Here is a 19,867-nt window from a genome sequence, read left to right as displayed (position 1 = left end):
CTATGCAAGTCTGTGGCGCTTACCACTGGTGCTGACAAAACTGGAGTGAGTATAGTTTTACGCCTCTTTCAGCAATTTTCCAGCAATATCACGGCGGGAGACACCAGAAATGGGCGACACAACTTGAAACAATACCGATAGTAGGTTTATGTCTGTTGTTGGGGAAATCGGTTGCATATACCATCTTCAGCGCTGATTACCTCCATAACGTCAAAGCATAACTGATACATACTTGATTAGACATATATCAACTATGAAGACAAATAGTGTTTCCACAAGGGTCTCTTCCGTTCCCTCTTGCCCTAACATTATCACAGTTTACACTGGGACGTCGCCTTTAAGACTAGATACACGACACGCGGATGGATGGCAATAAAGAGGGTAGAAAACATTAATCAACTTTATCAATATTGGATGCCACTATGATGGAAGTCAAATATCAAAGCAAATCAAATATCCTTCTTCGCGGGAACACCTTTTAAGAAACATCACTCTACAATGAGATCAACACAAACTTCCTTCATTTAAATTAGGAAGATTTGATTCATTTGTTAATGAACATTGATAACAAGCAACATACATTATATTATCCATGAGTACAATATGCGTAGCCCAGTTTCGGTGTCCCCCCGTCGTGATATTGCTGGAATAATGCTAAAAGCGGCGTAAAACTCACTCACTCACTATATATATTATCATCAGCACACATAATTTGCTCTAGATTATAATTCGTGTACTTGTCAATTTTAACAGTGTCGTGGCCTTACGCGCTTTTCCCCGCCATGTATATAAAGGGTGTTGGGAGACATATGGGGAGACTTTTTTCTGAGAAAAAATAAATTACCACAACAATATTATGTTTTATTTTGGAAGCAAGACTAATATCTTTTGTAGAAAACAACATTTAGTTGATATAGTTGTGTCCTTAAGAAAACGGTATATTATAAATGTATACACTATATACCATGAGCATTGTAAGTCGACAAGATTGTTCTACCTTGTGTCATCAATGCCTGTACACGCACGCACGCACGCACACACGTACATCATGCAAGACACTACCATACACTATTCGTGTCTAACCCCTGATAAAACAGTGAAACATAAATTAACGGCAGACAGAAGAAATGCACCAGAAAAATGTAGATTTGAAAGACACGAACTTTGAATAACTGCACCTATGTTATCGTAAGGTTTTAAATACATGTATATATGTTCCATATATATACTAAAAGATTACTTAAACGATGTGAAATCAGTTCTTGACGACTCCTATGAGACGTAGGTATCTGTCAAACACGTAGTAAAAATATCGCTGATATTTGAACAAAATAACTTATGATAAACATTGTATATTATTTAGTTCAAATTTATCGCTGAAATTTAAGAAATCAGATAAACAGGCTCACATCGTCTCCCACTAAAAGAGGAAACGTCCAGATGAAGATTTGTCATCAGCATCACATAAATATTCTATATCTCTTTTGTCTGACAAATATACAACAGTTGGGGTCATGCATAGTTTATTCCGACAGGCTGTGAGATTGTTCATGCCTCCTAATTCACACAGAGGCGTAAAGGTGCTTGCATTACTTATGAACGTGGTGGTGGGTTTATCGGCCTGGCGTTGCTCCACACCAGATATGTGAGAATTTTTATTCTTTCCCGAGAATACACAATGATTCGACGGTGTGATATATAGGCTGATTTAAATTCCATTATATATAAAATAACATTGTTTTGAAGCTTTTGTAATTTGTGGCAAGGTTTAAGAAAATTCCGCTTTTGAGAAGAATGTTAGAATGTTAATTGGGTAGATCGCGTGTACCGAAACATTACTACACGAGCGAGTTCCAACAGAAGCATATATTTATAAATTCCAGCAGAAACAAATAAACTGTAACTTTGTGTTTAGTATGATGTTTGTTATTTACATGTACTATCAAATAACTTTTACAATATATTTGTCTGGATAAGCAAATGTCCGGATTAGCAAATATCCGGACTAACGAATCAAATAGGTGTTCCCAACAGTAATTGTCTTGAATATGGGATTCCGGATTAATTAAGTTTCATTGTAAATGATCTAAAGCTTATATACAGCTCATAATATACGTCAAATTCGTGACTGATATACTTCATATGAAAGCAGTTGCAAAAAGCTCCATTTTTGAATTTCACATCGATGAATAATATAGGAAAATTCAGCTTCCTCTTAATACAATAAGCGACTGAGATAAGATTTCCGATAAGGTGAATTGTGTTCATACAGGTATAATCAGCTTTACATCTCAATGTTTATATAGTACAAGATTATATTAATAAAGAATGCTCATTTCAAATGTGAAGTTATTGTTTAAAATGAAAAATAGTCTTTGAACACCATTGCTTTCGTATCTTATCTCTTTATATGCAGTGTCCATACCTTGTGTATATACCTAATACATTCGTGCAATATAAAGTCATTTTAAAAGTTACCGTTCGATCACCGTGACTTAAGTTAGAGATAACCGTAAACAGTAACACATTCACAAACCAAATAACAGGAACTACTACTAAGTCCAGTGAAGAGCGTATATACTCTCAAACTGAGAGGAATTTCAATTAATGTAACATCTAACCAGAGGGCGTTGTTGAGATTAAAAGCCTACCGCTACATGCCTATGAAGGTATAATTGAGAACCGTAAACGATATACATACAGGTGATCATATTGCTTCTTCATTATCACTGAGGTTGTTTTCTCCGAAATTAACGCCAGGGAATGTGACCGGCTTAGGGAATCGGAAAGACAGTCTCGTTCGCCGGACTACGAGAGGGTGCTTAGTAAGGTATCGCCTTCGTTCCCCAACGATGCCTTAAATATTTGGATCATCTAGTTTCAAGGAAGCTAAGACAGGGATTTCTTATACCTTAGCTTGACGGCGAGGATTATCATATTGATAAATACTAGCAAGCACGACAGTGTAATGAAGCCAGCCTTTCCGTCATACGGATCGGGTTTGGGAAAATGAGATTGTGGCTCTACCCCACAGGGCGTGGTCCCGATCGCTGCTGGGGTCTGATGTGTCGAAATTAGGTTTATATTATAAACATGTAAATTAATTGTTAAGAATTGTTGTTAAGAAATGTGATTAATATGAATTTATAAGGGCGTTTTTCGTTCTTATGATGTGAAGAGAGCCGTGTTGAAATAAAGTTTGTTTGGCAAGGACGGGTTGATGTGGTATATACCTATATTGATAAGTAATATTTTAAATGTCTAGTTATTGTTTAAAATGACAGTGTATTGTTTCTTATCAGTAACAGACATGTCCCTTTATATACTTTTTTAATATGTATGCAATAGTCGTACTTCAAGTATTATTAAAATTAAAATGATGACTTTTACACAGTGTATTTACCCTAAAAACTCAAGTATGATTTCGAGCCCAATTTTGAAAAACTATTTTCGTATCTTTTACATTCATCTTTGAGGAAGACGTATCGCCGAGTGTGTGAAAAAGGAACCTCACACACCATCAGCTGCAGAATCTTCGCAAACAATGAATGGTGGACATTTTATTGTAATTAGTGTTTTTCGTTATAATATGGATTCCTGGAATATGCGATCGTTTTGGTGTTTGATTGTGAAAACGGCAAAACACAATCGACTCAAGAAACAATATAACAAATATATTTAATTTGTAATCAAGGGTCGATGTATGTAATGCAGACGTTACAACTGTTATATGTAAACAGAGAACACAAATGTATTACACAGATACAACATTTTATTATTGTATAGGAATTGGATTTATAAACACATATAATGATATCGTCAAAATTGTACAATTTTAGCAGATACTTCTTATTGGTAAGGAAATTGTTTTGTCGCTTTTAGTAATTGAAGTGATTATATATCTAAATATATCGGCTTGCAACTGTACTGATTTATTTGTCTTTCAGAATATTTGACTCCTTGTAACATGTTGGCTGAAGACAAGTAACTTGTTTCTGTTCTTTCGGCGATGTGATTAGATTTGAGAATGCCGATGTTATGCCATTCAGATCCTCATAACAATGTGTGTGTAACCCCATGCTCTCCTAATCACCCCCAATCCTTCCCATAATACTTTGTTTCTATAAAATTTAAATTACAAGTCCCTTTTTTCATTCACCAAACCAGGAGAGCAAATCCTCACGACCTCTCACCCTTGACAAATCTGCCTTCGTTTTCATCCCTGAAGCCCCTGCCTCTCTGTCGTCGGTAAATATCTTAAATCGGAGATTGTCTTGCATGATCGAAGTATCGGCAGTGTTAACCACCAATCACTCCCGTTCATCAGGCTTTTGATGGTTAGTCAGGTTTCCGCCTTGTTTTCCGTTTCGATTTTTTGCTCATCCCGAAGGCCGCTCCTCGTCCGTATGTTTTCCAGTCCAACTTTTCCCATGCCGGGTCGCCCATCTGTGACATGAATACAAAGGCAAGATTAGCCAAGCGCTCTTGAAAACTTTTGTTGCCGTCTTTTTATTCATTCGACGGAATTTAGGTTTTATTAGGTTTAATTTGTTTCCAGGTTGTTAGTTGCCGTACTAGGTCACGCCAAGACAAACTGTCACTTTATTAATGATTTTCACTCTGTGAAGAGAAGGAATTCGTCTTCCTCGCTAAATATACACATTCAAGCGTACATATCAAAGATGGATTTTGTCGATCGTGTGTAGTACGGAACGGCTAAGAAAGTTGAAATCGATGGTAACAATAGCAAGAAATTTGAAAATTTTCAGATCGTGAAAATATGATAATACTGGAAATTATTGTAACCGTATCCACCGAACTGGTTGAATACATATACACACAAAATATCGACAAAACTCCTTGAGTAAAAAGAAGTAAAGGTTTCAGTTTAAATATCATTCAACGACTATAGCCTTTCCAATATAAGACAGAACACTGGGACGTCCCATCTTGTATTGTCACGATATTTAAACGAAATATTTATTAAATAACATCACAATGCACGTGTGTTTTCTGTCAAATTGATTCCTCGTATTTCTTGCATATGAAATCAATATCAATATCGAAAAAGAACGTGGCAAAGGATATAATTTTAAATCTATATGTACCTATGTGTATGTTCGTGTGTGTGCGCGTCCCTGGTATGGTGATCTACCTTCAGTTGTTAGGGATCTATAGGCCTTTTTTATATTGTATTGTCCTAAATAGTAGTATATTTGAAAGTTACATGCCAGTTTTAATTTTTTCACTGTGATATTCTAGTTGTTTTACTTTCTTTGTTGACAGATTTTAAAATCGAACTTTATTTATTATCAATATATGACTCGTTTTAGTCACGACATGGCTGAAATATTGCCGATGTAACCGTAATTCTTAACTCACTCGCTTCTGTGTTGGCGCGTGCGTGCGCGCGTGAGTGAAATGTGCTTCGTAAGACTTCATTACTGTATTCGAGTCTGGATGTCCCATGACGGTAAAGAATACCAAAATATCAAAAGTTTTAAAAAAATCATCCGTGCAAGTGTTTAATGACGTCTTCTCGCTACTTGATCCGCGCTATTTATTATCTTCAAGAGTAAAACAAACACAACAATATGCACATACACGATCTGAAACAACAGTATCGCTTTAGCGTCGCCATGTCCTTTCACGTCACACGACCGCTGTTTCTCCGATTAAAAGTAGATAAACAATCGTCAAGTAAAACCACCTCCATATTCTTTATCATGTCACGATAAGAATAATGGCCGGAGCAGTATCTTTCAAAATTCTTTCAGGAATGGTTTGTTGGGAAAGGAATATACGTCGAAGGTGGAGGTTTTCAGTTCTCCGTGACTGCACGAACAATACCTGAAGGAGAAAGGCACAGTTTGTTGGAATATTGTGAGAAAATGTTTGCTAATGCGAACTGTTCAGCCTTGGTAGCGAGAGCGTCCGTCCATTACAGACGACAAGCCGTTTCTGTGTAATTGCTCAAACAAAGGACTGAGAAGAGAATTTTATTTTTGTTTAGAATTGCTGCATTATCGCAACGATATCGTCTAAAAGAGAAGCTTCCGCTCGCGACAAGTACTGATTTCATCACCGTGTGCGCGGCGTCCAAAAGATCTCGCGAGATTTGTCGTCATAATGGGATTAAATGGGGACTCTTTGAAATGTGGATGAGCTCTAGGTGCAATGGAGAGTGGTGGAAAGCCACGAAAACATTATCTTTTCAGCAGGCTGACAGGTAAAACAAAACCAGCTCGTGCAAGAGCGAGAAAACACGATCGTGATGTTTGGTTAGCTCTTCTGTCGAGTCTACAAGCCTATGGAGAGCCTTGCTTGGCGAAGTCTGGATTCAAAGACCAAACCCTCGCACAATCCCTTCGCCCCGAGGCAGAGTGCTTGGACAATAAAACACATGAAAACCATCTACCAAACCGCCCGTTAAAATTGGTTGCTATTTTTCAGCGAATAATAGTCTCTAAGCTTTCCGTTTCGCGACTGGCGGCCTTTTACCAAGAATTGGCCAACAATTTTGTACACCTGATTTGTCGCATTCAAGCGGGACTTCCTTTTTAGTGGGAAACATTGGGCTGATACAAAGACGATAGTTTCCAACGCGTAAACACTTCAAAGTAGAAGGTCGCTCTCAACACGCACCGGTTTGGATGGGCTTTGGTGTGTAAGTTAATCAATGACTAGTCCTAGGGTCACGGCAAACAACGTTATCTATAGGCACATCTCTTATACAATGCTCGTAGGCTGGCCTTTCAGGTAGCAAATGTTAAATTCATGTTCAAGAGCTTCTTTAATTGTCGCAAGAGCAAACACGGATAATGACCGATTCCGTTTGCTTCTGGAACTGTTTAGGGATCGCTGGTTTCGATTTTAGGTCCAAAAATTTCTCTTGTGTTTTGGGATATACATAGAAATGTTACATGTTTTGGGTCGTGCAACGTGAGCATTTGTGCGCCGACCGATGACCCCTTTCTCTCTAACGTTGTATTTATTTGTTCGTGAGCACATAAAAACAGAGAATTACGCAGTCAAATCTCTTTCCAAGACAATAACTGTAGAAGTAATTCATGTATGTTAGTGAGCTTTAATTGGGGTTAAACGGAAGTTCGGGTTGATAATGAAATGGTGAGTTATCAATAGCCCTATGCCTGTATCACCGTCAGATGTCCTGAAGTTGAACAATATGTCTTCATGAGTTGCATATTGCCGTATAAGTGACACATGAACTATGGAGTGTATTTAAAGAATGCTTTTCTTCAAGGTCTGGAGCCATTGTCAGCATATATATTGATCAAAACGGGGATCATGGACATTTTTTTGGATATTTTTATGGAATAGCGTGTTGAGTCTTCAGAACAAACAAATCCCCCAAATATTTTTTAATCCATAACTGTTTGGTTCAGTGATTGATTGAGTGAGTGAGTTTGGTTTTACGCCACTTTTAGCAATATTCCAGCATTATCACGGCGGGGGACACCGGAAATGGGCTTCACACATTGTACCCATGTGGGGAATCGAACCCGGGTCTTCTGCGTGACGAGAGAACGCTTTAACCTCTAGGCTAATCCCACCGCCCCGTTACTGAAGTGGTACAGTGGTACTGCGTGGTATGAGACACAGTAAGAAGGTTCAACTCACATCGACCAATACACGGTATAGTGGAGCGATGTGACGCAAAACCCAACTCAACTCATAGTGGCGCGTGTGACGTTTGACGGTTTTAGACACATCAGTTTCACATGTTCAACTAACCCGGACTGATATGGAAACATTTATGTCGAGCTGTTGGACAAATGTTGTTAAAGACGGCAACCGAACGCTGCAAGCATATTTTTTGCGATGTTTAGGTTTTTTTATTCATTAACACCATAGCGAGCATAATGAGAGAGAGAGAGAGAGAGAGAGAGAGAGAGAGAGAGACAGAGAGAAAGAAAGAGAGACAGAGAGAGTTTATTTAATTCCAACTTTTTCAGATATTTGCATTTATCCCCCTGTCAACTGGCAAACACGGGCCCCGCGACTGTACCGTTAAACCTATATTGGTGACACATCAAAGACCCGTCCACAAGCAGGGAAATCGATACGAAGCCCGTGCCACCACACTCCAAGACGTCCCTTGAGCAGAAGACCAACTTCTTCAAGACCGTGATCCGGGCACTTTCCTCGCCCTTGGAACCTTGGGAACTTTCCCCCCTGTCCCCAGCCCCGGACTAACAGCGCGGGGTAAATATTTGCAGAGAGACGAGTCTCTCGCAGGAAACAGACGTACAAAGATTCTAGGGTTACCGCGCGCGTTCGACAGTCATGCACAGACTCACGACATTCACGGACTGTGTTTGTATTACTCCGCCGCATGATGGTTGCACGTGCTTGTCTGTTGTCCTGCACGTGCTAGAACAAAGGCTTTAATGACTGCTTGAAAAGTGGCAGAGTTTTTACTTCTATATCTCGTGATTTCGCCCAAAATGTTATGTTTTCTTAAATGTGCTTTGCACAGGTTGTGTCGGTGCAAATAGGTATGTTCACAAATGCGGGAATAGACCATTCGTGGCTGAAAGCTGTCGTGTGGGATTAAGCGGGAGTTGAAACACATTTCTACATTTTTAGTGCGGGTATAATTAAGAATATTAATGGGATGTGCACATACTGGTTGGGTAAATTTATATGAGTGTTTCATATAGGTACATGTACACTTTATTATCTACAGCCCGCCGTCATCCAGCTGGGATATACCTGAACAATATCAAGGTATTTTACTGAAACAACAAACAAACAACACATGATGTTATGATTTGCTATATTACACTTTATAAAAACAGTGATTCATGACCAGATTTTAATTTGTTTGTTTGTTGCTTAACGCCACACTCAGCAAAATTACAGCTATATGGCGGCGGTCTGTAAATAATCGAGTCTGGACCCCATATTTAAACATGATATGGAGAGTGTTGCGTTAACTAATAAAGAGGCATGTGTTAAATATGCAAATCGGGGGTTGACTGCAAATTCACTCATCGTAACCATCCACATTTGACTGCGTGTATTACTTTATTCAATAATGCAATATTCAAGCACTGTGAATAGGGGGTGTAAAATAACACGTGAAGGCCAGACAATCCGGTGACTGACATCATGAACATCGTTCTACGCAAATGGAATACGACAACATGCCTCAGCCACGTCAGCGAACCTGACCACCCGATCCCGTCTATCGCGTCTGACAACTATGGGTTCTTGAAGATCAATACTAACCCGGATATTCACAAATATTCTCATTAGAGGGTTCTTGGGAGTTGTTCTCCGGAATTTCCACAAGGGACATGTCATTGATCAAAATGAAATACCAAAGGTAGTGGTGATGATGATGATGATGATGATGATGATGACGATGGTGATGATGATGGTGGTGGTGGTGATGATGTCTGACTTGAACCAAATGAGGGGATTGTAAAACAGGGTTTCGAGACTTTTAGATAAACATTGTCAATATGATTCCTCACGGGTACAAATGCCTTGATATTTAATTTGTGTGTGCGTACGTGCGTGCGTGCGTACGTGTTTGTGTACGTACTGACGACGTTCAATAATCTACCGCATGTAATACGTAACTATACGACAAACGCCAAACAAAGCACTACGATCGCTCTTCGAAGAGGGCGGGTATACTTTAACTTGTCGTGTGTGTCGACGCTCCCCAACCCCCATCCCCTCGGAAAAAAACAACAAAAAACTCCATCCATTACGGAAATACTTCATTCCATTTATCGATACCTTTAACAAACATTAGGTTCAATACCTTTGAAACGTAAAATTCGATCTCGAAATGTATATGGCTGCGCGACCCGGTCCGCGGGCGTCAATATACTGGATGTTCATATTACTCGACAAATATGATACATGGTGTTGATCTAAGTGTTGGCCTCTGTTTAGATATCCACTCGGTCTTATCATATCCATATTGATTAAAACTTGATGCTTGCTTGTAATCGCGGCGATGTCAAACTTACGCGTTTTTCATACCACGGGAGACGGGCCAATGGAATCATGTTTTCATTGTTTTGACGAGAGGTGTTAAAGTGCGTCTGTTACCCAAACTCAATTTCACCAACAGTTCATGTATTGCACTTGAAGGTTTAAAATAATCCTAGATATATGAACTTTTTTAGCACTTTTGCCACTGCCATCGATGTTAGAAAGTGAGCAATTTTGTAAAATAAATCGTTCGATGTCGGCCGTGTCCTTACTGATTCAATCTCGTTTTGTACTTTTTCGGTTTGTCTTTCAGCCACGTTACTTATCTTGATATTGTGCCTTGATGCAACAACAAATCATTCGGGGGGATGTGCATTATTTCTTTTTCCAACCTATCGCTTTTGAGAGTTCTAACTCTGAATTTTACAGCGAGTTTCTTGTCCAATTAAAGAGTATAATTTTATCACAAGGAGTCTGTTTTGTAGTCTGATAAATGGACCGCACGCAGTACCTGTCAGGGCATTGTGTGCTGCACGTGCATTTCATGCAGAACGTGATAATGGGCATTGCTTAAAGTACAACTGAAGAATATGGCACGAAATACATGTGCAGGTTAACCGCACGTTCCTTCTGTCGCCACCGGCAAAGGTTCTTCTTTAAGTACATATCGTACGAAAAGATTAGGTTAGGTTAAGTTTCGTTTGTTGTTTAACGCCACACTCCGCAATATTCCAGCTGTATGGAAATAATGTGAATAATCGAGTCTGGACTAGACAATCCAATGATCAACAGCATAAGCATACGATCCACGCAACTGGGATACGATGACATGTGTCAACCAAGTCAGCAAGGCTGACTACCCATCATCATCATCTTCACGAGTACGGGAAACGATGCCTCCAACGGCAATGTTATTTTTCAGCAGTCGCATTATAAGGGATAGAAAATATTTCATTATTTTTACCGCCATGATGTTGCTGGAATATTGCTAAAAGCGGCGTAAAACCAAACTCAGTCAGTCAGTCAGTCATTATTTTTAACTTACGTCTGTAAGAGAGACTTTCAAACGGGGAACATGTCTTGTTACATATAGGGTAACAGTTGGAAATTGTGAACATCGATTTATTTTTTGATAACCGACACTAATTGACAGTCACTGAGTGAGTGAGTTTGTTTTATGCCGCACTCGGCAATATTCCAGCTATATGGCGGCAATCTGTACATAATCTGGAGTCTGGACCAGACAATCCGGTGATCAACAGCATGAGCATCCATCTGCGCAATTGGGAACCGATGACATGTGTCAACCAAGTCAGCGAGCCTGACCACACGATCCCGTTTGTCGCCTCTTACGACAAGCATAGTCGCCTTTTGTGGCAAGCATGGGTTGCTGAAGACAACTACCCCGGATCTTCACGGGTCTAACTGACAGTCAGTTTCAACAGTTTTGTCGAAGGGCCATTCTATAGCTATACGTCTAACAGACAGTACGGCGGTGTGGTAGCCTTGTGGCGTTGGCTCATCACCTAGAAAGTTTGATTCCCCCGTGTGAAGCTCATTTCTGGTGATAATGAGTGAGTGAGTTTAGTTTTACACCGCACTCAGCAATATTCCAGCTCTATGGCGGAGGTCTGTAAATAATCGAGTCTGGACAACAGACAATCCAGTGATCAACGGCATGAGCATCGATCTACGCAAATGGGATATGATGACATGTGTCAGCGAGCCTGACCACCCGATCCCGTTAGTCGCCCCTTACGACAAGCATAGGTTATTGAAGATCAATTCTAACCCGGATCTTCGCGGTTCATATGAATAGGGTACATGTTCTTCAAGTGTAATGCATTGCATAATGTACGTCTGTATTTAATCATATCAAACACTCATACTCGCAGTACTACTACTAACACATACATGTTTTAAGCACTACCGTCGACACGGGTGGCTGAGTGGTCTAAGGCGCCATAATTCGCAGTGCAGAGTTGCGTCCCTTGGGCACACCAGAAACCTATGACTGAAGATTAGAATTCCGGTTCGATCCGAATATGATTCTATGCTTTTTGGTTACAATATACCTTAGCTCGTGGCTTTCACCAAAGCGGTAAACGTCTGAGACTTGTATCGGGGCGGTGGGGTAGCCCAGTGGTTAAGCGTTTGCACGAGTTAGATTCCCCACATGGGTATATTATGTGAAACTAATTTTTGGTGTCCCCCGCCGCTTACCTCAAACATACAGCTGACTCGCTGTGGTATGACTGGGTTTTTAAGAGGCGTTAAACACAGCTCATTATTATATATCGAAATATAACAAATCATCACAGCTTAAATACAGTTCGTCTTAAGCTGCATTCATTTACTAAAGTCACGCTTAATCTCGTAAGCCACATACATGACAGGCGACAACCAATATGGCGGCTTGTTGTAACCATGGACGCCTTTGCCAGGCAAAAATTCGTCGTTATCAATTGGCTTTGTCATTCCAGGGGTGAGACAATTGAGTTGATTATCTACACACAATACTTGATGACATACACCTGCTCTCGGGCTTTTGTTCCTGTTGCTAGGTATGGGAGCAATTACCCACGGAGCAAGTATCCCCGTGTAATCTGGTCCGTGGGATAAAATTACATAGGGAACAATTTCCATGTCACCGCGGGTATTTTCACCTTGAGGGGATTAAAATAGGTGTCGGAAGACAGCGGAGCGCTAATCTGGTATTAGGACCACCACTCAGGGGGGTGAAATACCTGCAGAAAGGGACAGGTGGGGAAATGAGATGACGGACGGACTAAAATTAACGCCAGGTGACGAAAGTACTTTCGACAGGTGTGTCGAGACCGAAAAGGGAAGAACTGCTTATTAGTTGTCTAATTACAGTAAAGACGGTTCCTTGAAAGAGTAACTTGTTGATTTGACCTCACACCACAACAAAGAATTCTTTGATATACTATGTCTACATTGACCTTACCAGAACAAAGCATCGTGTGACATCTACATTGACCTTACCAGAACAAAGCATCATGTGATAAATACTATATGTCTACATTGACCTTACCAGAACAAAGCATCATGTGATAAATGCTATATGTCTACATTGACCTTACCAGAACAAACCATCATGTGATAAATACTATATGTCTACATTGACCTTACCAGAACAAACCATCATGTGATAAATACTATATGTCTACATTGACCTTACCAGAACAAAGCATCATGTGATAAATACTATATGTCTACACTGACCTTACCAGAACAAAGCATCATGTGATAAATACTATATGTCTACATTGACCTTACCAGAACAAAGCATCATGTGATAAATACTATATGTCTACATTGACCTTACCAGAACAAAGCATCATGTGATAAATACTATATGTCTACATTGACCTTACCAGACCAAACCATCATGTGATAAATACTATATGTCTACATTGACCTTACCAGAACAAAGCATCATGTGATAAATACTATATGTCTACATTGACCTTACCAGAACAAAGCATCATGTGTTAAATACTATGTGTCTACACTGACCTTACCAGAACAAAGCATCATGTGATAAATACTATATGTCTACATTGATCTTACCAGAACAAAGCATCATGTGATAAATACTATATGTCTACATTGATCTTACCAGAACAAAGCATCATGTGATAAATACTATATGTCTACATTGACCTTACCAGAACAAAGTATCATGTGATCAATACTATATGTCTACATTGACCTTACCAGAACAAAGCATCATGTGATAAATACTATATGTCTACATTGATCTTACCAGAACAAAGCATCATGTGATAAATACTATATGTCTACATTGACCTTACACAGAAACAGAGCACTCATTGATATACACAATGTGTCTACATTGAGCTTACACCATAACAAAACATTCATTGATATACTACATGCCGGCATTATGCTTACGCCATAATAAAGTATCCATTGATATACTATATATGTGTCTAGATTCACATTGCACCAAAACAAAGCATTCATTGATATACTATATGCCTACGTTGGCCTTACACCAAACAAAGCATCGAAAGATTTACCGCTTGCTTCTTTGTGCACCTATACAGGGTTTCTTTGTGTACCTATACAGGGTTTGTTTTTAAAATTCAAATTACAGATATTATTTGAACATCTTTTGTTTGGTTTGCTGAAGGAATCTATAGAGCTTCGATTGATTACATGTAATAATTTCGCGACGTAACAACGTTGTCGATAATATGTTTGGATACATTTGCAGCGGCGACAAGACAACGTTAATTTATAATGCAATAATACACAGGTAACGCTTTTTACTCTAATGATTTATGTTCTCTTGTTTTACTGACGTTTATCCGGCCAACACCGACGTATATACGATAGTGTTTTGTATTATTGATCATATGCATGACGATATATTTTGTAAACGACGAGAACCATGTAACACACTTTTTACAATGTCGTTGCTCTGGTTGAACGTGTATTTGTTATAGTCAACACGACACCTTGGGCAAATGCCTGGTGGTTGAATTGACATTATGTATATTTCAATGTGCACACCTTGTCTCTTAGTGAGTGAGTGATTGAGTATGTATTTACGCCGCTTTTATCAATATTCAAGCAATATCACAGAAATGGGCTTCACAAATAGTACCCATGTGGGGAATCGAACGAGCGGACGCTTTAACCACTAGGCTACCCCACAGCCCCCCTTGTTTCGTAAGTCAGCCACTTTTGACATAATTTTGGACTTCCAGAATACCCTGTTTTACCTGTGCGTGTAGCCTTGCTCCAAGGCTGTACTGAATAGCCAATGGGTGTATAGTCGTTCTGTCCTTTAAAGAGGCAAGTCTAGATAAGGGGACATATATTTTTTTTTATTTTTTTTTAGAAATTATCCTTTAAACTATTAATTATTACCTTAGAGACTTGTGCAAGTTATGTGTATATTGTGGATCGGTAGTGGTGGAATAGGACAGTAGCCAGTAGTAGCCAGAAATAGTAGAAAATAAAGGAAGTGGTCGTTGAGTTGTAGACGTAACCTTCAGAGTTTGAAGTAGTAGGAGTAGTAGTAGTAGTAGTAGTTGTAACTTCTTTAAGTGGCATCTTAGAGGTTGGGAAGGACAATATTGACAAACTTTATTGCTAACAGCATCTTTCATTTCGTCAGTGGGACGTTTCGATAAAAATGTCCTGCCTGACTACGTACATGAATCTGTACGGAAACGTCCCACTCACGAAATAAAAGAAGTTGTATATTTGTCACTATAGTAGTAGTAGTAGTAGTAGTAGTAGTAGTAGTAGTAGTAGTAGTAGTAGTAGTAGTAGCAGTAGTGAGTGAATGAGTTTAGTTCTACGCCGCTTTTAGCAATATTCCAGCAATCTCACGGGACACCATAAATGGGCTTCACACATTGTACCCATGTGGGGAATCGAACCCGAGCCTTCGGCGTGACGAGCGAACGCTTTAACCACTAGGCTACCCCACCGCCCCTAGTAGTAGTAGTAGTAGTAGTATAGGATATTTATATATATAGCGCACATATCCATGCAATCATTGCTTGCTCAAGGCGCTGGTATTTGTTTCCCTCGATCATTGGATGTCAATCTCAACGTCACATCGTGTTATCAATCTCAACTCCCTGGGGAGTATACAACTATTGCTGCGACTAGGCGCACCGAGTTTATTGTGGCTCTCTCATCCTAACGAGGTACCCAAATTCACAGCTGGGTGGACTGGGACACATAGTCACAGTACCTTGTCCAAGTTCACTGCACGTTGCTGTACCCGCAACTTGGTGTTTGCACGTATTCATGTGGCCACCATCTGGTCATATACCAACGGATTCGTGGGTTCTTTTAAGTGCACAGGGTTGTGTACTGTACACTAGGGGTTGTGACAACACAGTAGCAGTAGTAGTAGTAGTAGTAGTAGTCTGACTGACTGACTGAGTTTGGTTTTACGCCACTTTTAGCAATATTCCAGCAACATCACGGCGGGGGACACCAGAAATGGGCTTCACACATTGTACCCATGTGGGGATTCGAATCCGGGTCTTTGGCGTGACGAGCCAGCGCTTTAACCACTAGGCTACCCCACCGCCCAGTAGTAGTAGTAGTAGTAGTAGTAGTAGTAGTTGTTGTAGTAGTAGTAGTATACGACCCACTTAACTTTAGACTGAAGCACAGCGCACAATTAAAGACAATTAAAGTAGTCAACATTTGGCTAGTATTGTGTCCAGCTACTGGCAATCTGAAGCCACCACGAGTGACGTCCAGCCGTGTGCTGACCAGATAGCCAGCAGATGACCCGAGTTTACAACCACTTGAGACGCAGCGCACCACACGGTCATGGAGAGTGATTTCCTTGAACCATATGTTTATGGCGAAAAACACACATTAGGCTAAATTTACGTGCAATAACGATCATGAAAAAGTGTATGGTTCTTTTTCTACGATAATGGTAATTCCCGTTGACTAAGTAGCTCTTTAGGCGCTTTTGGAATCAACGGAGCGTCGCAATCTAGAATAAAACACCAATTTTCTTTCTATTGTGTATAAAAGTTACTATTACAAATCCGTAATCCGCTTCGCTAGTCACAAGGGCATTTACATGCAACCGTGGGCCGTGACGACCTAAAACTCAGGTGAGGGCGGCAACTTCAAAGAATTCTCGGCAGGTGGGCAAGGTGGAAGTGACAGTGTGTGCTTTCAAGTACCCCTTGACAATGGGGGCGGGGAAAATGGGTTTTAGGGTTGGAAGGGGGGATAATTAGTGCACGACTATGCCCACTTACTGTAATTTGGTCAGTTGGCTTTTCTCTCATTGGGCTGTTCGGTCACGTGTGTAGTCCATAAAAATATTGTCAAAAAAGATTTGATAGCGAGATCGCGAGAGGTAAATGGGTCATCTATTGAGACCACTTCGAAAACATGCGTGACAAGCTCGTATTGGAATACGAGTGTTTAATATTAACAATATATTTCAGATAGTTTATTCAGAAAGCAGAGATGGTATTCTGCACCGTGCTTACTATTAAAAAAAACTATTTACACAGCATAATGGACCTTGCCTTTGATATGTTTCTTTAGTCATATTATGTATAGCGTTTACGGGTGTGCTGTATTGAGATATATAGAAATACCGTACTATCTTCAATTGCGGTCAAGTTGTTTTGAAACAAAGGAGAACCAAGTTCTATGGATAGTCAACTTCTTTATTGCACTTGCTTGATAAAGGTGTTAGTACCTACACCGAAACGTCGCACTCTTTGCAATAAAAAAGTTGACTACCAATAGAACTTGTTTTTCCTTCATCTTTGCAACTAATAAACTTCCTTTGTTGATGTTTTGAAATAGTCAAGGTCAAACCTCGAAACGGACAACCCTAACATATGTTATATTTGGGATTGCACTTCCTTAGTAAAGTACAGATTCTAGTACTTTTGTTGGGTTGAGTCCCATCCGGTATTCGAACCCACACACTCAGAGTCAGGCACGTAATCGCCAACAACCTCTAAACAGAATATTCATTAATGCGATTAACTTGGACATTTATAAAATCCCAATAAAATATGTGTCAGGCACGTAATTCTATTTTGCTTACGAAATTAAACTAAGGCCTTGACATAGAGATGTGTTAAAGCTAAATAACCAAAAATACAAAGTCTTTGGTAAAACATTTTGCTGTTGTTTATTGGTGTTATGTTTGTTTCGTTGTTGCTGTTTTCGTCTTTTTATGATTTAAATTTCATACATTGTAACATGGAAGTTTGATTATCTATTTGAAAGGAATTGAGAAACTGTGTATCACTTCTGTATAATTCTTCCTACATGCTTATGAATGTTCTCGGAATGTTCATTTTGGTTTGATTGTCAGTTTCATGTTGAATTGTCTAATATTTGGTGACATTTACCCTCGATTATACAGGCTATAACATATTTCCGTCCAATAAAAACACCACTACCATTTGCTATAATTGCTTCCTTTTTGAGTCCGCTTCTACGGGCAAAACGCTTCATTAGCCATCAAATCAAATTACTCTCACGAGCGAGAGACACTTTCTGCTGAGCTGGATTTAGAAGATGGGATGATGACGTCACTTGATGACGTCACTTCCGTACGAAGCTTCGAATTGGCCCAGGGCACTTATCAAATCAGAACTAAGCATAGTATCTTGCATAACAGAGAATGGGGGACATTTGGCAAAACAATTTAATAAAGCTCACGCAGTTTGTAACTAGTGATTGTTTCCAGTTGCACTTAACATGTTGATGTTACTGTTGGCTAACTGCAGACTTGTAAACAGGAACGGTAAGAAATACATGTTCAGCTGCACCGGTACCACAGCGACCAAACATGCGACAACGGGCGCGTAAATTTGTTTCATGAGAAAAGATGTTTGTGTACTGTTTAAGCGTAATTAATTTTTGAGACAAATGTTCTACAGGAATGAGTTTATACTCGTTGTGTAAAACCATGACAGTTTGTAAATCCTATTGCTTTGAAATATAATAGGGGATGCATGTTACTGAGGTTTCATAAAGTGATCCACACCCTCCCTGATACACCGGGGCGGTAGGGTAGCCTAGTGGTTAAAGCGCTCGCTCGTCAAGCCGAAGACCCGGGTTCGATTCCCCATATGGGTACAATTTGTGAACCCCATTTTTTGGTTCCCCGCCGTGATATTGCTGGAATATTGCTAAAAGCGGCGTAAAACTAAACTTATTCACTCACTCAAATGTTTTACAGCACAGATGTGCTTTTAGATTTCAGTTAGTATTTAATCTGTTTAAATATATTTTTAAACTTTTTAACTTATTGGACGAACCACCTACTGATGCCAGAAGTTAAAGAGCGTGTTAACCAAAAACCTGATCGTGTGTAAAAACGAACAAATTACAACGAAATATGTGACAGTCGTCAACCGTTGCAGTACAGGTACTGGGCTGCGAGTTTAGCTTCAAACAAATTAGGTATTCAAAAAGTAAACATGACTGAAAGCAGAAGAATAATACAGTTTGAGGGTCGTGGCATGGGTTGTGCTTGGCAGCAGAGCGCCGTGGTTGGCACAGCCGTCATTGTAGCCGTCGACATTGTTGGTAATAACGGCACGCGCGGTTTCAATAGCGCCCTCGCGTGTCTCCGTCGAAGCACGTGCCCGCTTCGAACTCGCGAGAGGACGTTTGGTGTATATGAATAGCACAGCATCCCCTCAATTAGATTTGTGACAATTAGCCATGCGAGTGGGTAGCTCACCCCCACACCTTTATCTCGGCACCTGTGGAAGGACGGTGTATCGGGACACAGGTAAAACCTTTCAAGGCAGATTCGGTCGCCTGCCAGCTTCGCACCGTCATATTTTCATTTGACATCAGTAACCCTAGGGGGTTAGCATTCCCATTGACACTAGCTGTTATGTCTCGCTCGTGGATCTAAAGGGTTAAGCAATGCCTGGTTCATAGTTGTCGGAAATTGGCCTAAATTTGATTGAAGCGAGGACCGCAGCCAAAATGGACATGGGCATGACGGATGGTCTTTGTGATTGTGTTTACGCGTGTCCGATTTGGAAAGCTGTCAAGTCGGTGACGTGTTGCGGAGGTTTTCAGAAATGGTCATTTATGTTCCATATACAATAGCTACAGAAGATATTGGAAGGTGATCCCTTTTGTCCGCTCGCGAGGAACCGTATGATCCCATCCAAATACACCCCATGACCTTGTCATAGACATGGTTGTAAAGTAATACACTTAAATCATAAATCTAATCTAACTCTATCTCCCTCGTGCTGGGGTCTAAAGGAGTCAACCGAGCGAATCCGACACGTTTCAACCGCATCCGCTTTGTCAAGCTTGACACTGATTGAAACTGGGATTTCTGAGAAGGGGT

At 40.0% G+C, this 19,867-nt stretch overlaps 1 long non-coding RNA gene across 1 annotated transcript in view; it reads right to left on the bottom strand.

Moving 5' to 3' along the window:
- Positions 1-3,752: 3,752 nt before the first annotated feature.
- Positions 3,753-19,867, bottom strand: part of LOC124286761 — a 34,938-nt gene continuing 18,823 nt past the window's right edge. Inside the window, exon 2 of the long non-coding RNA XR_006901104.1 lies at positions 3,753-4,446. This is a non-coding gene — a long non-coding RNA (uncharacterized LOC124286761). The remainder of the gene's footprint in view (positions 4,447-19,867) is intronic.

This window comes from Haliotis rubra, unplaced genomic scaffold, assembly GCF_003918875.1.
Source record: "Haliotis rubra isolate DU_JTF1 unplaced genomic scaffold, ASM391887v1 Scf390, whole genome shotgun sequence".
Lineage (NCBI taxonomy): Eukaryota > Metazoa > Mollusca > Gastropoda > Lepetellida > Haliotidae > Haliotis > Haliotis rubra.
This window is presented reverse-complemented; position numbering and strand designations above follow the sequence as displayed.